Source organism: Gallus gallus, chromosome 14, assembly GCF_016699485.2.
Source record: "Gallus gallus isolate bGalGal1 chromosome 14, bGalGal1.mat.broiler.GRCg7b, whole genome shotgun sequence".
Taxonomy (NCBI): Eukaryota; Metazoa; Chordata; class Aves; order Galliformes; family Phasianidae; genus Gallus; species Gallus gallus.
Window position 1 is genome coordinate 12,033,022 of NC_052545.1, and position 16,867 is coordinate 12,049,888.

The window sequence follows — 16,867 nt, forward strand, 5'->3', positions numbered from 1 at the left end:
TATGCAGCATGAAAGATTCTTATCATTTCCCAATCCGCTGCTGGCAGGAGATTAAACCCTATTGCTCCAGAATTTCGAAACTAGACAGATTTATCCCAGAGGCACACAAGGGCTCTTACAAAGCAGTCAAATACAGAGCATACTCACTGAGCCCGTGATCAACCCCTGCTATCACAATGCAAGAACATAAGAAGCAGAATTCAAATGGCACAAATTACCTCTGAGTTAATGATTTGTAATTGTGGAGTGCCTCCATTTGAAATGGTGACCTTCATGTCCAACTTCTGCTAAAGACTTGAGAAGAACCTCCTCAGCCAAAGTAACAGGGATTTGTACAAATCCAGCAAATCCTTACAGAAATCTTGACAAATACTTTTGGCATAAGCAATTTGGAGACAAAATATGAGGCTGAAATTTCAAAGCGAAATCCTTTTCCCCTATTTCTGCAGCACAGCTTAGACCCACCCTTCATCAACAACCAATGCAACCGTATCAAAGCTAGCAAGACATACTGTAGTGAGTTAGACTTAAGGAGCAATATTTAATGTAAATTCTATTTCAGACCATCCAATTTCATGGATTCTGCCCTAAGCCGATGGATCCCTGTGCTTCTCAGACATTAGGAAAAGGTACAGCTGGAAAGGTTTCTTGGTACAACTGGAAAGGACCCTTTCCTGGTCCTTTATTAGTTTGGTCTTTCTGCACTAGTCCTCATTTTTCAAGTGGCAATGGGAACCAAAGAAAAAGGAGGCAGCGAGCTAACCAGGGGAAGGCAAGCAAAGAATGAGAATGCTTAAGCTGAAAAAGACAACAACGGAGCTGAGTAGAAATCTTGACTCCTACCCAAGACCTCTGCATATACTACATTTTATTATAAACATTTATTTCAAAAAGTCTCCACTTGGAGCAGATGAGCCCAGTGGAGTGATCCCAGTGGAGTGGTTTAGCACTAGCCAGCCTACAATTATCCGTGCTGCTTGTTTATCCACCCCTAACATTCTGGCACACGAAGCATTTTGAAATCATACGGAGCTTCCTACTGCCCTAAGACTCGTGAAGCCCCAAAGCCAGTCATTCAGAAAAGTCCCAAGTTGCTGTTTGGAATACTTTTGGGTTTATGTGGGACCGAAAGGTCTTCTCAGAGCCTTGGCTAAGGCAGACCATCTGCTCCGGAGACTTCTTTAACTGGGCATGACAATTGTACCAGTAAATATGGTCAAAGAGTCAGTTAGGCAGAAAACAAAAAAATGAGGCCAACCTCCTGCAAGATTTGAAAAAAAACAAACAAACAACAGAGAACAGAGAACATGTCTTCATTCCAGATTGCTACAAAGCCCCAGGATTTCAAGCTGTCCACAAAAAGTCTGTACAAAATGTCTGAGTCTTTCAAAAAATAAACCCCAAAACACCAACGTGTTGACACAGTGCATTTTTAATGTAACCTACAGAAACATCTGAAAAACTGGGTGGGGAATTGTTTCAGAAAAGGGCAAAGCCTTCCAGACTGCTCCCTTCCGGGATCCCTCAGTCCTGTGGATGAGATGGACAGCTGTTCTACTGGTATCCCAGTGCAATCCCCACTCAGTTCTCTAGGGAAGGACAAGTTTGCAACTTTGCTGCCCCAGTCTGACTCCTGCAGCAGATGGGCTGTGCCCTCTGTGCATCTTTCCAGCAGTGGGGCCTTTCCTGGGTTCTGATGTCTACTTGGATTGCAGCCCTTGGTGCTAGCAAGTGAAAGAAGCTGCTCACTGTCTCAATCCTATTCTCCCCTGAATAAAGCCTTGCAGGAAAGGGAAGGGATCATTCCATTTCTTAAAGGGCAGCTGACTCCCCTCTAAATGGCCACATTCTTGTCCCACTTGCAGAGTGCAGCTGGTGCCAAACTTGGTCACAAAGACGTATTCACGGCTTTTTCCTTCCTACACATTCAGGAGTTGAAAGCCAGTTTGGTACAAACTCTCCGAAATGACTTATTCAGCAGCTGCTCGCCAGCTTCCTGTTTGCAAAGCAGTGGAGCTGGAGCCAGGGCACGAGCCCATACACTGTGCAGGCTGCCATGGGGAGACCCCGCTCCTCGGACAGTCGTCAGGCCAGAGAGCCTGCCAGCCATCACTGGTGGGGCTTGGTTTGGGCAGAGGCCCCATCACCACGCCGGATTTTTCACCTTTGCTTTTGGTTTCATCACCAAATTTGCTCTTTCTTGAGGTTGCAGCTCCCTGGGACATGTTCCAGCTGTAATGAGGATCTTTTTGGCAGTAAATAATTCCTGCTGTCTCCAAGGGAATGAAGCAAATACTCAGCCTCAAGCTACTGAGCACTGAGGGCAGCCAGCTCCTACCCTTGCCAACAGCCATGGAAGCTATTATTCTCCCTGGGATCAAGAGACTGAATGTCTTGTCTGAAAACCTACAGGAAAACATTATGGGAACAAGGACAAAGCTACCCCTCAGCTCTTAGGTTCATTTATAGCAGGGAGATTGAGCAAAATGGACAAGCTTTGCACAAAGCGTAACACAGTGCCATCTTTGCTCCTTCCTGGTGCCCACTCAGCTCCATCACACTTTGGGAAGTGCAGAGATCCCAGGCTGTAGGACTGTCCAGGTGCTTTTCAGCGGTGGGCTGATAGCTCCCAGGAGTGGCTTGAGATGGCAGGGTGTCCCTGTGTTGGGGACATCATTGCTTAACCAAGGAGAAAATCCTCTCAGTCTGTGTGAGGAAGGTGAACAGCTCATGGGAAAACCAGTGTCTGCTGTCAGTGTGTTGGCTGTGGCTCCTGTTTGCAGGGGGAGGTGACCACAAGGTTTTTTCAAGGGCAGCCTTGGGTTATGTGGGTTCTTCACCATCTGAGGCTTTAGCACGACTGCCAGCAACATGGCTGCTTCTCTCAGCTTCCTACATGGCCTTCTGCTAGAAAATGCCCATATGGGTCTGCAATTCCCACATCCACGCTTGCTGCTCAGGTTACAGGGGAGAACTGAGAGCATCTGCAAGTCCACTGACATCTCTGGTAAATGACTTGCCTCATACAAGAGACGGCCTTCCTAAGAGCGTGCCACAGCCTATGGGAAAGGATCCTTTTGCTACCAGATACCAGATATAGGTGTATTTCTTCTAAAGTGCCACCATCGTTACAGCTCACTTCTTACAACCAAGCAAGCTGGCTCCTCATGGCCACCAGGCTGGTGATGTGAGGCAGCAAGACTGCATCAGCAGCCCCACGCTCTTTCACAGCTGCACACACTGGAAGCTCAGGCTGTCCTCAGATGGAATTACTTTCTCAGCAGCATGCTGATATGCTGACTACAAAAGCTGGTAGAACGGATGCACAGATGATCATTTGTTACAGGTCAGTGGTAAATGAGCTCCTACCTGGTTTCCAGGCAGCAAGGAGACCCTCCCTGTCCTTTGAGCATTTGCCCATTCAGCTGTCGTTATTTGTACATCAGTGAAAGTGGTCACACCTGACCCTGGCTGTGGGCCATAAACATTGCTCCACTGCTCCCAAGAAATACAGAGACCTTTGAAAGTCAAGCGCTTTCTTGGTATTTTGGTGGTGAGAGAGCCAAGAGTTTGGCACCTTTCTATATTTAGGACAAAGATCTGGAAGGTTTTCCTCAGAACTGAAGTGTGCAGTTACCGTGGTACCAAGAAAAGAGATGGCATTGAGGAATGGTGAGCTTCCTAATGGCCATGGAAAGGTCCCAGAGAGTTTGGCCATGAATCAAGAAAGTCTGCAATGAATTTCTTGCTTTCATAAGTATATCCTGCATGTGCACATGTATTCAATTACATATGGTCAGAGAGCCAGCATTAGAGCAGTGAAAAGAAAACTCAGTCCTTGATCTAAAAGCCAGAGGGATCATGAGATCTTCATAGCGTTAACTCAGACTGAGGAGTCAAATGATCTCTTCTGGATTTGACATCTATGATTGTATCACACACACTCTAGGCGAGCCCTCAGTTACGCAGAATTAGCTAAGAGTTATGTTGGAAGGGCAGGGTCTGGGGAAACAGCCCCGTGGAGCACAAACCCCACAACCCTTTTGGAGCATCTTTGCAGGACCAGTAACAGCAGCGCTCTGCATCCCTGTGCAGTCCCTGCTCACACCTTTCCTGAAAGAGCTTCCAACCTGGGAATTTGTTCTCAGGGCAGCCCCCTGCCCCACAGACCTGACTACACACAGACTCCACAGCAGTGATGGTGTTGGAGGATCCCACAGCTGCTGCCACCTGCACTCAGCTGCATGACCTGCCTGTGGGAGTGCACCGCACCACGCTCTGCTACAGTGCACTCCTGAGATGAGGATCAGAAGTGCCTTTGGAATGAGCAACAAACACTGCCAAGGGTGGATTAGAGCAGGAACGAGGATGGATTTGGCAGCTCAGACACCAGAGATGAAGGATATGGGTGTTGCAGGCATGGAGCCGAGGCACGTCGGTGCTCACGTCTTTCAGACACAGTGCACAGATGGCACCACTGGGACCTGAGCTCTCCTGGCCAGCCTCCATCCAGCATCTCCCCTTCTTCTCCCTGAACTGTTTGTGCTCTCCCTTCTGCTCAGCTCTCTCCTGACCCTGCAGCTGTCTGGATCTGAGCCATCCAAGCCTGGGCATCCTCGGGTTCGGGCCTTCTAGCCTGGGATATGGGAGCTATTACAGTCCTCTTAGGTTGCAAGGTGTGGATCTCTACTTTCTGGAAATGGGCCTATCCACATCAACATCCTTTTCATGTGATTGCCATGGAGAAGACAACAGAAATGTTTTTGTGCCGTTACACACAGCTTAAGTTTGAATCCAGCTGCAGCTGGTCTTGTTGATTAGCAAAAGTACCTTGATGTCTTGTTCAGCCGATCCACAGGGTAAGGCTCTGGGTGCCAGGCTGTGCTATGCACAGAGACAGCTGGTACTGATTCTAAATGGCTATTTCCAAGGAAAAATGCCACCACTTCCAAAAGAAACAATGTAAACTCTCAGTGATCTTTGGGTCTGAAAGGGACATTTTAAGGAAGTGTTTGAAGGACAGGAGGATCCAGCACAGCACTGGGCCCAGGAGCCCCTCCACGCTGGGGAGCTGGCAAGGCAGACAGAATGTGACATCTGGTGCTGCTGACTCAGGCTCAACAATCACAAAGTCATAATATCTCATATATTTTTGTTGCAAGTAGTCACAGCAAAGCAGCCAGCTCCTTTGGCACGCCATAGGTGAGTGGTGCTGTAAGCGAGGCCAGTTTTCCATGGTATGTTATATATTCTTACAGCCTTTGATTCAGCTGAAAGGATGTTCCACCCTGGGGCTGGGCAATTACAAATTTAGCAGCTAGAGTTATATGTCCATAAATGTTTTTGTGGTAACGTTTCTCACTGCATCTGGGAAAAGCCCAAACAGGAAATCTCAGGTAAAAATGGGAAATGAAACCTCATAATTTGAGTCATCAGTCATACGGTAAAGTCAGGATTGGAGCTAGCCTTAGCACAAAGGAGCTTGTCTCTGGCAGGACTTCTAGAAATAGAAGGAGCAATTTCTTCTACTTTCCTGGAAATCTTGCATTTGAACTTGCTTTTAATTATCCTGCTGGGAAATGAATAGAATCTGACCTACTTTTGAGCAAGAGGGCCACTGGAATCAGAGTCTCAAAGTAGGCTTGAGCATAGATGCTTCCTTGGTGCCCACTGAAGCTGGTTGTTTGATGCAGTGCGATAATGCCTCTGTGGAAGAATTTCAAAGGAGTTACTGTAACTGGAGCTTCAAATAAAATTATCTGCCTTGTTTGGGGCTAAGGAGTCTGTATTAATACTGAAAGGCAGTTGTGTTTTCTGTCTAAAACTGGAGCTTGTCATAAATAATAAAAAAATCATAACCCTGGTAACCAAACTGATGAGAAGCCACTGCTCACAGTGAAGTCAGACCCTGAAGTCAGCCCTCACAAACAGTTGCTTTGCTGGCCTTTCAAAAACAACTCTTTACAAATGTGTGATTGGGAATTTGCCAGGCTGCTCCAGATACTTCCCCAGAGGTCCAGATGGTATCAGCAGACATGGAAAACAAAATATGTCATTCTTAAGTAAGATAGTTGACGTCCTGCCTTGCCGTAAAATACTGTCATTGTGTTAGCGTAGTTTGAGTGCACAACCCTTGGATTTACAGTCTCTTGCAAACAGAGAGTGTTGTGCTAAGCAGGAGGGATGTGTGCAGGGCTGCATGTGTCTGCGTGTCGAACCACAGTGCAATGCACCAGGGTACCCGAGCAGTCCAGTCAGGCTGGAGGAGGTGAGAAGCATTGTCCAAACCATCCCCATGATTTTCTTTAGCTTTAACAGCTGAAGAACTGTTTTTAAGAAAATCCAAGCAGCCACGTAGCAAAGGGCAAGCCTTGGGAGAGTCCCTCAGAACCCCTGCCTCAGTGTCTCAGCAGGGTAATACTGAGAGCTGTCCTATCAACACAAGTGTCTGAAATTTGCTGTTTGCTTTGGGTAAGGAATTCCAGAGAAGGGAGTTTGGGAAAAGTTGCCATTCAGTTTCACAATGAGGACCAGATTGTCAGTGATTCCTACTGAAAGGAAATTCCATCACATTTGGAAACTAATTTTGGAAAACAGAAATATTTCCATCTGTTCGGGGGTGGGAGGCAATGTATGTCCTGCACAGATCACTATCCCCAGCATGGCTCTGAGCACCGGGGGTTCACCTGGAGGATGAGGGCTTCTGGCCGGCTGAGAACCTCTCCCAGTGCCATGGGGAGTATGTGGAGGAGACGGACAGCCCCAGGACAAACCGTCATTGATTTGAGTGCATCTGCCTCATGTTTTTGTTTGTATATCTCCTTTCACAGGCCACTGCTGGTCATCACCCCTGCTGCCCTGCTGCAGACCCGAGGAATGCTTCAGGGGACAATGATAGTGCCATGGAATCTCGCTGCCCACCGGACTGCTGCACGCTGCTGCTTGCAGAATACTATTTCTGGCACCATCGCCAGCCTAAAACCCAAACCAGAGAGCTATAGCTGGAGTCTGCCCAATCCCCAGAAATTCCAGTGACTGATGAGACAGGGGATTCTTCTCACACGCCCACACAGGAAGAACACAAAAAGCTAAATACAAATGTAAAGCGATTGGTAGGGTTACTTAGGCCTGGAAGCTGCTTCATCCTGAGATGTGAAATGCTCTCTGGATTCTTCTCAGGAATTTGCTCCTGGGGTCTAGTTTGACCCACGTTGGGGAGAAGGGCCCATCACTGAGCTAAAACGTGTCTGTCCTGTTGAGAGGAGAACAACTCGTTGGGAAGGTGAGGAATCTGAGTTTCTCCAGGGATTATTCTGATTAGACACTTGCTATTTTTAGCCCATATCATATGTTGGAAACACAGCTTTAAAATCACCCCGGAGCAGCCAAGTTAAATACTGTAATAACCCTGAAAATAGGGTTAGTGGATTTAATGGCTAACAATAACATTTCTAGCAATAACACTAAACCAGAGGCACTAACTGCCATGCTTTTTGGCACAAGCTGAATACCAGGAGGGTCAGGGAATAATGTGCAACACTCGATGGAAGCTCACAAGTCTCTTGTTCTGTTCAGCAGAAGCACTGTCATTAGCCACTGTGAGTGATGGGCGTCCAAAGTCGCTTGAATACACACTGTCAAATTGTAGAAACAAATTATATTTACAGCAGCTTCTATATTTATGAATATCACTGCAGTAAGTCTCATAAATTATCCAGCAAACCAGTGATTATGGCTAATGGGAAGGAGGCCAGTGGCTTAGTGCCCAGAGTAGCACAGGAATCCTGGGCTCCGTCTCAGCTTGCTCTGGGACCAGGAAGGAGCAGCACCAAGTCCTCCCTGAGTGCTCCACAGTTCCTATGTGCCATGGTGTTGAGCACCTCAGCTCAGCAGAGAGCTGTGGACCTGTAAGTATAACACTCTGGTGAGCCTGATCCACATTTCTTTCTCCTGGGCGATGTAGCAGGACCTCGTACCAGGATCGTGCTTCCTGGGTTGCATACATGCTGAGGCTGAGGTTTGGCAAAAGCTCTGGGGGGAAATAATCCCTTCTTATTCCTAATGTAGCACACCTCTGCTATAGCAGCCTAATCTACAGTCCTTCAGTTACTTGAGCACAGGTTTGAAAAGATTCAAGTTAAGCAGCTCCAAATATATGAGTTTGGTCTTATTTAATAGCCATAGAATTGCCACCTGCTTTAAAACCTTTATGCTGACCCCTGAGGAACAGCATAAAGTACTGTCCCGCAGTGCTCCCTGGCACAGGGGAGCCTTCCCACCAGGCTCCCAGCACAGCCTGGGCAGAGAGCTCTGTTCCAAGGTGGGGTGCAGGCAGAGGCTGCTGGGGTGGCTTCTCTTTGGCTTGCAATCTCCCACAGTCAGAGCGAGTTCAAGTCCCAGTTCCCTGCAGGTATCCCTGCAGATCTGTCTGCCCTTATCCACATGTCTTTCTCTGCAATCCTTGAGCTGCCTTCCCACAGGGTAACAACTGGACCTAGTTCAAGCCACCAGCTGGAGATTCAGCTCCTAACCCAGCTGCGGGAGCAGCTTTATTTGAATAAATTCTCTAAGACTGCCCAGACCAAAGCAACAGAACACACTGCTTTTCTGCTTTCCTGCACCTGGCTCTCCCAAGGGCTCTGTTGCTGGGGTTGCAGAAAGCCCCTGGGGATACACAGTTGGAAATGTCCACAGCAGTCGGATTTCAGGTTCCCATGCATCTGACTGAGGTAAAGACTGTCAGTTTGCATCATCTTGAGCACAGCTGTCTGCAGGAAACTGAGATTTCAGTTCTGGACTTTTTTGGTTTGCTTTACTTTTTTTTTTTTTTGTCCATGCATCACGCTTATATTTATGCAGGGCAGCAATCTCGTTCAAGAAGTATGACAGGTTTTGATCTCAGGGCTGTATGAGAGGTGACTGCAAAGCCAGTTGGCCCCCTGGTTGGTGCACATTTTCCATACATCCCTTATAAATACCTGCTAGCTAACCCAATCAGCACACTTAGAATGTGCCCTTCCCCATCCATGGCCTCTGTGTGCACAGCTCACAGGGGTCTCTGACACAAAAGGATTTTCCCCACACACATCACCACAAGGACCAAGACATTTTGACAGCACTGGGAGAGTTAAAGTCAAAATGTGAAGTTTTGCTTGTTTGCTGTGGTCTGCCAGTGCAGCGCCACTTCAGAATCTGCCCTGAGCACTGGGAGCACCACCTCCACCCTACAGACAAACCTCCACCCTACAGACAAACCTCCACCCTACAGACAACGAGCAGCCAATTTCTTTAATCCCTCAGGTTTTTGGCTACTGTAGTCCATTATGTCAGCATCGATTTCTCTCTTGCAGTGGAACATCTCCATAGCCCAGGTCTGTGGCTGCAATCCTGCATCTGTTGGTCCCACTCTGCTGGCGTCCTCTCCTTCCCCCACAGATCTGAAATCACCCTGACTTTCCTTCCAGTGGTCCCAAAAATAGTTTGCATTCTTTGCATTTCTAGAGACTGCAAGTGCAGTTTCTCCTGGCACCAGAGACCCAGGTGCCAAAGTCAGGGAGGGTGAAGCCAGACCCTGGGAGCACCTCGCCACTCCATGGGAAATGATCCCTCTTGAATGAGACCATGGCAGCGTGCTGATGGGGAAGCTCAGCTTCTCTTGTTCCTGAATGCACCAAATCTGGAGTATCTACGTTATCTCAGAATAGTTGGTCCAACAATGTGCACAGCCTTCTCCTGGGAAAGGGCAGGCAGACAGCATGCTGCGGGCTCACAGGGCAGGGCAGAGGAGTCGCTCACTGCAGCATTTCCCTTCTCAGGATCACTTAACTTATCTTTGATTAGAAGAGACTTTGTTTTTACTTTAACCAGTCAGCCTGAGAAAAATAGCATGGCAGCGCTTCAAACTGTCCTGCTAACTGCTTTCCTGAAAGCATTTTGAGGGCTCATCTTACCCACAGAAATTGCTCCAGAGAAACGGCACTGACTCCAAAAATGGATCCCACAACATGTAAATTCTAACCCTTTCAGCTGAAAAATGAATTTGATTCCAACGGGAACTGACTTGTAAGTGAATTTAGTGATGCCCATGCAAGACGTGTAAATAGGATGTGTAACACCTTAGCTATGGGGATGTTGGTGACTGCAGCAAACACACTGAGCTATTCTGCCTCCCCTGTGAATGCAACAAGTCGGCTGCATTAAGGCATTCTTCAGAATGATTTTCCCACTGTAGACACAAAGAGAAATTCCACATCTGCTCAGACCAAGAAAAGCGAACCCCAAAGCCCAACTCTGGTCATTTTAGTGACACAAGGAGGAATTCTGGAATTCTGACTTAGCTCTGAAGTGTCTTTGCCTACCCCGTATCACTGTACATTTGTTAAGAATACAAGTGGCTAAGCCACAAATCCAGTGGAGACACAATGGCAAGTTTTATGTGAAGGTTTAACTAGCACAGCCCACAGCATGTAGCAATGCACAGCTCCTGCTGCACTTACAGAGAGAAAACAGATAAGTAGGAAAAAGCCATGAGCTAAGTAAATGTGATAAATTTTCAGGAAGTAGGAACAAATAAATTGGGAGCTTTGCTATTTTGAAAGTCATTCCTATTTTGTCAGTGCATATTTACATTGGCTCTGTGTTCCCAACTTTCCAGTAAAAATTCTGTTTCTCATCACGTGACAACATATTTTAACACGCAGCCAAAAGCAACCCAAATCCCAACTAAAGCACCATCCATGTGCACGTTGTACGTACAGAAAATCTCCGTTATGGCTGCTTGGAGAAGGGGGAAATGTTTCAGATCACTGCATCCAGGTGTGATTCGTATCTCAACTGGCTCAAGGACTAAGCCTGAAGGGAGTCCCTATGTTCCACTACAAGGGCACAGAATGCTCCCAATTGCAGTTCTTGTGTGTTTTTCTTTGGCCACCCGCGACCATGGAAGGGTGAGCAGATGGGGAAGAATCAGATGCAGTGTGCTAGTTAACCCTGCTGTTCAATGAGCATTGAGGCCTTTACTTAGGGTAGGTGTGCTTTAGAGGATTGCTGATTTTGGTATAACCACCCCAGACAGTCCAGAAGTGACAGGAGGATGTGCCATTGGTTATTTCATCCCAGTTACCCGCACAAGGCCATCTGAAAGCTGGAAGTCCTGAAGAGTGGGAGGCCCTCCACCATCTGTGCTGGCTTCCAGTGGCAAAGCCAACTCCTTCATTCTTCCTTCAAAGCCCATTAAAAACCCTTACACAGAGTTTTTATACTGCCAAAAGTTTCTCCTTGTCAGTATAGAGGAATTACCACCTCAAACAGGGTAAGATCCTTTAGCAACGGGACTTTTTTTTTCATTAATAATTAAACTACACTGGGATTTTCCCAACAGAATTTGATTGGTCAGAGTAGGAATTTTCCTCCCTTGGTCAGAGTATGATTTTTCTTTTATTTTTTCTTTTATTTTTTCTTTTTACATTTCTTAAGTAAAAGCCCCAGCAAAGCTGCAGCACAGACCTGTCCTGACTGAAGCAGATGTTAAAACTGAGAGAATGCTGCAGAAAGCTTTGGTGATTTCCATTCAAAAGCAAACCTCACCTATATTGCAGTCGTGCCTCAGGACTGCTTTTTTTTCCTGGGAATATCTGAGTTCCCATCTCTTCAAAAAAAAAAAGGCATTTGTTTTCAGTGACAGTACTTGGAACTGGAACACCAAGTCCAATGCCAGCTGAAAAATTGATATGCAGAGGGTGCACCCCACTGCTTCCCAGTTCCTTGAATTCTCACCCCAGAGCCTGCACACCACTGCAGGCAATAATCACATCAAACCTAATGAATTTCTTTCAGATTTGACAGTTCAAGAGCCTTTGTAAGAGAAGAAAAAAAAAAGAAAAGAAAAAGAGACCTCAGAGAGAAGCTGCAGATCTTTCCTATTTTAGCAGGAATATTTATGAGGACCTCATCATGCTATCAGCTCCCCTGCTCCCCCAGCCCCACCTCTACCTCCTCATATGCTACCTGCCCCCGTGCCCCATAGGCAGCATGGGACAGGAGGGTGGCCAGTACCCCCATGCTGACTGCATGGAGCACTTGGAGCAGTGCAGGGCATTGCTGAGCACTTTGCTTTTCTAATGTAGCAGGGAGGGAAATGTCATTCTAGATCTGCACCCGCTACCTAGGAACTGGGTTTCATAAAGTCTGTGGGAACTCAGTCTGCAGATTTCTAAAGGGAAGGACACCTATATTAAGGCAATGTGAGTGCATTAGGATTTCTTACCCTGGGAAAGGTTTAAAGGGAGATAAAACAGCAATCTTAGTCACAATTACTACATTTGAAACGCAAAACCCATGAGAGGAGGATCTCTGGTTCTTGTTTGGCTTATAAGCCCTGAGATGAGCCTCTCTTATGCAGCAATTAGAATCTTTTCTTTCTTGTATCTACTGGGACACGCAGCTGGAGTTACCAAACACTGGGAATATCATTAACTTACACTTAAGTCAGAGCTCATCTTTTTGCCGCTAGCACTGCTACACAGGCAGCACACCCTTCCTCAGATCAAGGCCTGCATACAAACAGCTCTGGTCAATGATTATCCCTTGCAAAAAGCCTGTGACATCGTCCCTCCGGTCACCTGTTTACATCCCAAACGTTCTCAAGTTCTGCTATTTCAAGCTTAACATTTCTGACCTTAGGCAACGATATTCAATCCAAACCCTCCTTCCTATATCCTGCAAGGCAAACAACTTCAGGTCAGTTTTAGCAACCAGCGCTATGTCATGCCTGTGGTCAATGACTAAATATGCCCACGCCCACGTCTCCTAAATTCAGATGTCTGTGATAGCAAACAGCAGGGTCTGGCTGGGCAGCTCTGTTTCACTGAAGATGATTTGGGGCATTTTTGCTCTTGAACATTTTCTTTCACCTTCAGACCATTGCCTGGATGATTTCTGACTTATTAGGAGGGATCAACGAAGCAGGATAAGCAAAACCATTGTGACTCCTACAGAATGCCTCTACACGCAGATGAGTCAGATAACAACTCCATGAAGCAGAAGATATCTGCCTCCAACAGTGCAAAGTACAAAAGCTTACAGACGGTACAAAACCAGGTCAGATTGTCATATTTCTCCTAAATACTTCACAGACTCAGCAGGTTGCAGCTCAGAGACTTCCTGGGTTGGAGATGGTGTGTCTGTGTTTAACACCCCCGAACAGACCTTCCTACCAAGCATTTACTCAAACAGTTCTTCAGCCCCTACAACTTTCTGTACCCATAGTGCCCTATAGAAAAAAGCTCCTCAGCTTATGTGCAAACTCTTTCTTTTTGATCCTGCTCTTTCCATTTCAGACTTTGTTCACTGTCCCCAGGACAGTGAGACACTGAGTCCCACCCAAGAGGTCTTGTTTGGAAAATGCTCTGTTGTTGCCCCAGGAGAGCCAGTCAGTGGGTGACCAGCCTTTATTCCAGCACACTCACGCAATACAAACATCCCCTATGCAAAGATCCCTGTGGTGGATACCAGTGTGTGTAACAAAATGACTCCCCTCTGTATTTAAAGGGGTAAAGGATTATTCCTCCAAACACAAATGTTCAGAAGCAGCTCAGCTGCATCTTAATTTGTACATTTTTTCATCTCTTACCAGACAGTGCTAAAGCTTACCTGAACTACTCCACGCCATTGCATGCTGACATTGCACAGGTTGCAGAGAAAGTGTTATTCAGTTTGCTACCCTGACCTCAGCTCTGCTGATGTGCCTCATTTGTGCCTGCTTCAACTCTTACTGCTCCAGCCTATGCGTGCCAAAGGTGATCTGCTGCTGGTCCAGGGATTACAGACACGCTTGTGTGCTTTCACACGGGTAGGCAGCTGTGCACCACCACACCACCCTCACACTTCCTCTCCTCAGAAGAACCAGTTCAAGGAGCTGGTTTAAGCACAAGTCTGCAAGTTATTGCAGTGGCTCAGTGGAGGGGAAGCTGCTCTGCGGAACAGAGGCAAGAATAAGTGCCTGGAGGCAAGGAGCATTGGAAGTGGCATTTTCCCTGCATCCAGCACATTCTGGGCACTCTCAGCAGATGGGCAGTGCTGGAGGTGGCTGGTAGCTCCTAGGCTTGCAAAGCTCTGACTTTACATACATACATACGTACATACATGCATACATATGTACACAGTTCCTTCCCATTATATGCTTATGCTGTTTCAACTGATTTTTAAGTCATGTTTGCAGTATGACTTCTCTTGATTTAGGCAACACTGAATAAACCATCTTTAACACCTTCAGAAAAGAAAATGCAGTTTTTAGAAAAGCCTGGCTGCTGGCTTGTGGCAGCTCCATCTCATGCCTCCCAGCAACCAATCAGTTCAGCTGACCCTTTGGTCTCTGTCTTCCCACTGCTATATATATAGGAGCTTCCCACTGCTCCTGCCCCATGCAGCTGGGAGAGATCCCAGGCACATCTGTCCTTACAACACCACCAAAACCCAGCAGACTGGCCTGCTTGCTTGGTTTTTTTTTCTATTTGTTTCTCTGCATTGAGTGATCCCATAAAGCAAAACATTTCTGTCGTGTCAGAGAACCAAAATGTCCTGCATCCAAAACAAAAATAGAGACCCAGCAGAATCCATTAATATGTTACTAAATAAGACTTGCCTGCCCTCTCTGGCCCAGAGCTGAGGTTCCCAGGAGGTCTGTTAATATTCTGTTTTCCCATTACACGCAATGCACTTGCTAGGATTTTTTGCACTCCGAGTACAAAGTGGGTGGAATGGCATCCATCATGGATGTCACCGAATTTAGAATAAAACATACACATCTGCTTACATAACAAGTTGAATGGGCTTGGTTCACAGAACCAGATATTTGATCCATGGCTCAGCTTGGGTGTGGGAGATACCAAAGTGGCTATGAGCCTCTCTCCCATCCAGTAGCGGGGTAGCTCTGGTACTAAATTGAGGACCATGTGTACATACCTCTAACAGACACTGGCTGGGAATAGCTCTGAACAAGACACACTGGGAATTGAAGCGAAGTGGGCAGCAGCAACCAGGACTGGATGTCACGGGAGGCCAGGAGTGGATGTCATAAAATCCCTCTGCTTTTTGGAACTTCTTCATCCACAGCAATTCTTCAATAGGTGGCCCATTAAATTCTGCAGCTCTCTTGCAAATCCTGGTGAGAGTCACGTAGCCACGGCAAGTGACCAGTCAGCAGCCACTGCGGGGAACTGACTTTGTGTGTCCTTCTAACTGAACATAAAATCCTGTTTCCACAAATATCACGAAAGTTTTGGTCTCTTACATGGAGAAAACCTGGACATCTGTCCCTTAAGCTTTTTTCTGCTCCCATGCTGATCTGCTGTCTGCACATCCTGGAAGCTGTGGGGAACCACTTTGCAAGCACTGTATACATGCAGTGTGCCACAGAGCCCAGGACTCCAATAGCCAGATTTTCTAACAATGGACTCCAAGTCACTCCTTTCAAGGAAAACATAAGAAATGCTTTTGCCCAATAGAGGGGGAAACTTCCATCTTTCTTTTAATCTTCCAAAACTAATCAGCTTTTACAGGAGGCTATTTTAGGTGTTGGTTCTGTAATAGTGAAGTTATTGGACAAATGAAGAACATGGCATACGCTGTAGCTTTGAGCGATTCACATTCCTCAGGTGCTAAAAGCTTGAAATACTTCCTCTGGGCATGAAATAGATCTGCCATCAAAGAAGCCAGCATTCCTGACAGCGCCTGTCCCACAGATTCCCATAGGAGAAAGTCTGCAGAGCTGAACTGGTCTGACCCCAGGAAGTCCTTTCCACATCTCTCATTCTTGCCTCGTTTTGCCTTGAATGTTCAGGATTTGCTGAAAGGCCAATTTGATGACTGGCTGTCTCTCTTTCCGTACACATTCTTGGCCTTCCTTCTTAGACGAACACCACATTAAAGCTGGGATGTTAACCATGTGAGCGAGGGGGTCCAAGATGCTAACAAAGCCCCTCTGGAGAATTCACTCAGTCAACATTGCTTACATGTTTGTTTGTTTTGTTTTGTTTTTTTTTTTAGATTTCCTCATTTCTTTGCTAATAACACAAGAAACTGATTTCAGACTGAAGTGCAGCCAGACAACAGCATCTCTCCAAGGAATCCTAACTACTGTGAGCTTATCTGCATCCATGTTAGCAAAACAAAGTGCCGGAGAAATCTCCAATTAAAACATTCTTAACTTTCCTTCCCCTTCTTGGACCACTGACAGGAAAAGTATGAAGAAAATAAAGCAAGCATAGGGAGTTGCATGGAGAGCTTTGGATGTAGTAACAGCTATAAGTGAACCAAGTAGAAATCAACCCAGCATCTCCCTCCTTCCTATACTGGGGGATAACTACATCATCTCTCCCTGCAAGTCCATGAATTAGATGAAGCTAAATGCTCCTTCTTGGCATGGCTGCCTCCCGCACACCCCACACAGTTAGTGCAGTCCTAGATACTGTTAGGACGTCTTATTATAGGAGTTATTTATGAATCAACAGCCCCAACTGTGCGTCTCCAGAACACGATGAGGAAAGCTGTATTCTGACCCCATTTTGGCCCTGTGCTCCATCTGGGTAAAAGCCGAAGCTGAGAATCTCCTGCAGGCCAGGCGCTCCTTCAGGGAGCTGAGGGAACCATTCATGCGGCCCTCTGTAGAGCCGGCTTGTGGCCGTTGTTATTCACCGCAGCGTATGTTCACCCCTTGATTTTTCTGAGCGTTAATAATGTGAAAGAATAGCGTGCTGGAGAGGTGAGGCAAAGCCAAAAACCCACAGAAAGCTTCACAAGCGACGGAAAGCCCGTGCACGTCTGCCCCCACACGCAAGCCGCCGCGGGCTGCGGCCTAGCCGGGCTGTGG

At 46.7% G+C, this 16,867-nt stretch overlaps 1 protein-coding gene across 3 annotated transcripts in view; it reads right to left on the minus strand.

Annotated features, from left to right (window-relative positions):
• Window positions 1-16,867, minus strand: part of RHBDF1 (rhomboid 5 homolog 1) — a 69,421-nt gene that overhangs the window by 37,260 nt on the left and 15,294 nt on the right. The window contains exon 1 of one of the 3 annotated variants that reach the window (XM_015294608.4): window positions 14,962-16,862. The exons of 1 other annotated variant lie outside the window; for it this stretch is intronic. The gene's annotated coding sequence lies outside the window, so the exon portion shown is untranslated. Of the gene's footprint in view, window positions 1-13,650; window positions 13,838-14,961; window positions 16,863-16,867 lie in introns of those variants that run through there. One more of the 3 variants, XM_046900704.1, reaches the window with a different exon arrangement.